Genomic DNA, 3,229 nt, shown 5'->3' with positions numbered 1-3,229 from the left:
CACCATAATATTTTTCTGTGGTGTACTAATTATAGTAATTAAAAAATTTTAAACTGAATAATTGTAATTTAAAAAATGAATAATACTTTTCCATCCAACCAAATAATTCTTTCAGTTTTGAAATGCTTTATTTCTCATTCATTTCCTTATTTAAACCCTATTAGTCCCTCCCCCAGCTGCCATTGGCTGGGTTGTTCTGCGCAGCTCCCTCTCCTGACTGGGTTCAGCTGGGCATCAGCCCAACCGGGCATTCCCTGAGAGGGCCCACATCTCCCCACAGCCAGAGCACACTGGCCTCCAACAGTGCACCTGCCAGCGGTCCCAACCAAGCAGGAGAAGTGGACATGAGGTTGGCCGGCCCAATCCACTCCACATTGTGACCCTAGTTGTCACTGTGGGTCTCACCTGGATGGTAGTCGGCATCCTCCTGGGTGTGCCTGGCAGTGGATTTCCTCGCATCCAGCAATTCTTCAACAACTCAGAAAGCTCTGTGACTGCAGAACCATGGGCCAGGAAGTATAAGTGTAGCCTGCCCCAGTCATGTCCTGAGGAGCACCTGGCCTTCCGCATGGTTAGCAGGGCTGCCAATGTCTTTGAACCCAAGATCTGCCTTGAGGACAGGATGCTCATGAGCAGTGTCAAGGACAACGTGGGCAGTGTCAAGGACAATGTGGGACCCTGGGCTGAACATTGCCCTGGTGAATGGTGTCAGCCTTGAGTTCATTGAGACTGGTGCCTCCAACATGTGGGCTGGAGATGTCAATGATCTGTTGAAGTTCATTCGTCCACTGCATGAAGGCACCTTGGTGTTTGTGGCATCCTGTAACGACCCAGTCACCAAGATGAATGAAGAGACAAGGAAGCTTTTCAGTGAGCTGAGCAGCAGGAATGCCAAGGAGCCAGCTTTCCACGACAATTGGGTGTTTGTGGGGGTATAGGGTGTGCAGAACAGCAGCCCCTTTGAGCAGCACGTGAAGAACAGTAAGCACACCAACAACCACAAGGGCTGGCCTGAGGCACTGGAGATGGAAGGCTGCATCCCACAGAGAAGCGTGGTCAGATAGCACAGCCACGCACCAGGACCAGGCAGTGGGAGGCTGCCTGGTGCCAGCACAGGGTCGAGGCCTCACCCCTGGCCAAGCAGGAGACTCCCCAGCCCCAACACAGCTGGGCCCTGAGGCAGTGACCACAAGGCCCCAAGGTGATGGAGATGTGGAGCTGGCCATTTTACTTTGTCCTAGGAGCCCAGGTACCCATGTCTTTTCCTAAAGCTGGCCCCACAGTCAGCTCCATCTCCGTCTTTCCTTACTCTACTCCTGGCCTCTCCTTCCCCATTTCCAAGAGCCTTGGCTGCAGAGGCTCTTGGTGCCCATCCTTCTCACTGTAGCAGCCACTTCACAGGTTGGGCGTCTTCCAGAACCTCTCCCTGCTGGAACCACTCACTATCTTGTGGTCCAAACTGCTTACAGTGTGAGTGCTTTCAGTGAGCCAAACCTAGTGCCCACTTCCACATGCCTGACTGCCTCCAGCCTCACTCTCAGCAGGAGAGGGTCCTCTTGGGGCAGACTGGCCTTGGGTAGTGAGGGAGCCAGAGCATGGTCACAGCCCCTAATGCAGCACATGGCAATGGGTGGTTTGTCAAAGGGCCCATCTTCTAGGTGACTTCTTAATAAATTGATGCCCCCCCCAAAAAAAAAACCACTATCAAGAAAAATATGACATATGGAAAGGCTCAGCCTTCTCCTCTCTCAAAGGAAACCCTTGGGCAGTCCCTCCTCACGTTCCTGCATTAAGACTTGCTCACCTCTCCCCACATGAATTTCCCTGCCTCCCATTTCCACCTGAACTTTGTGTTGTTTTACCTTCTTCTAACTGTTTGTGCAAGGGAATTTTTCAGTATGCATTTCTCATCCCCTAATGTGGAGGCAGTCCTGAGTCCCACTGAAATTATTGTGGTGCCAATATCTGGACTAAAGCAGGTTTGTTACTTTAAAAAATCTATCTTCCTGAAGATATGATAGGTTTGAAGCCTACTGAGATTGACTGAGGTTCTCTATAGAAATTAGGAGATGGTTCCTGTACTTATTTTGTCATGGTACACATTAAGATGGAGCAGTATTCCACAATCTCAGAGAATTAAAAAAATCTCTTTAATTATTTTTTGAGTGACCACTGCTTTAGAACTTACCTTGCAAAGGCATGGGGGTGGGAGGTGTTTGCTTGAATTATTTCAGACCAGCATGCACTGTGTATGTTACACGTCTGGGAGTCCAAAATCTACTTGGGTGCTATTCATTAGTAAAACAGTAAAAGAAAATCAGTCCACATTACTAGTTAGTCAATAGTGTTACCATATATTTGTTTAATAAACACTATGCAGAAAGTCTTGTAATTACTACTAAACTTGTAAAAAGATGACTATAAAATGGTACAAAATTCAAGAACATGCACTAGTATTTTGGGGGTGATAATCCTGATGAACTGTAATTTTTATGATATGGTGATATTTAATCAAAATACAAAAGTGGAAAACTTAGAAAAATGAAGAAATTTTCAGAGCAAAAGTTGGATTTGAGCCTCCTTTCAGGTCCAATAAATGCTTATGGGAAAAATAAAATATTATGTCGTAGTAGAAAAGGGAGACTTTCAGGTGTGAACAAAGATGTCACTCAGGAGTATGGAGAGCTTTGTGTCAGGAAGGAATGGGGGATGGAGACCAGAAACAGATTACAGGTAGACTCTGTAGGATGCCTTGAACTTCACCCTCACAGTGTAATTAACAGCAACCTGCCTGTAATTAGTCACCCACTCCTGACCCTGGGGAAGACACACATTTACAGGGGAGCACAGGCAGAATCAAAAGGAAGATCGCTTTTCCTAGGATGAGTGTGTTTAGCCTGACCAGGTGCTGAGCAGAACCCAGGTCTGCAAAGGGCAGAGAAAATGACAATGAAGGTGACTCAGGAACGAGCTGATCTGAGCTGCTGTCATGATGCATTTGAGAAGAATGGATGGTAATGTAAGGTGTAAGCAAGCAAAGGCAAATTATCTTACATAAAAAGGAATCCAATCCCATGAGTAAAAACAGTAAGGAAAAAACTGCATTAACACCGACTAGATAGTATATAATGTCAGTTGTGGTCCATGGAAGATAATGAAGGTAACTAAATTACAGAGCATTGAAGAACACAGTATCAAAAATGTATTCATGCAGGAGTGGAGGTGAGCA

General features: G+C 46.3%; 1 pseudogene; it reads left to right on the top strand.

The window, feature by feature from the left end:
• The first annotated feature begins 344 nt into the window (after positions 1-344).
• On the top strand, positions 345-1,064 carry LOC124973536 (protein FAM3A-like; annotated as a pseudogene).
• Positions 1,065-3,229: the final 2,165 nt, after the last annotated feature.

Source organism: Sciurus carolinensis, assembly GCF_902686445.1.
Source record: "Sciurus carolinensis chromosome 19 unlocalized genomic scaffold, mSciCar1.2 SUPER_34, whole genome shotgun sequence".
Lineage (NCBI taxonomy): Eukaryota > Metazoa > Chordata > Mammalia > Rodentia > Sciuridae > Sciurus > Sciurus carolinensis.
The sequence above is the reverse complement of the archived record's forward strand: the minus strand, read 5'-3'. Positions and strand labels throughout refer to the sequence as shown.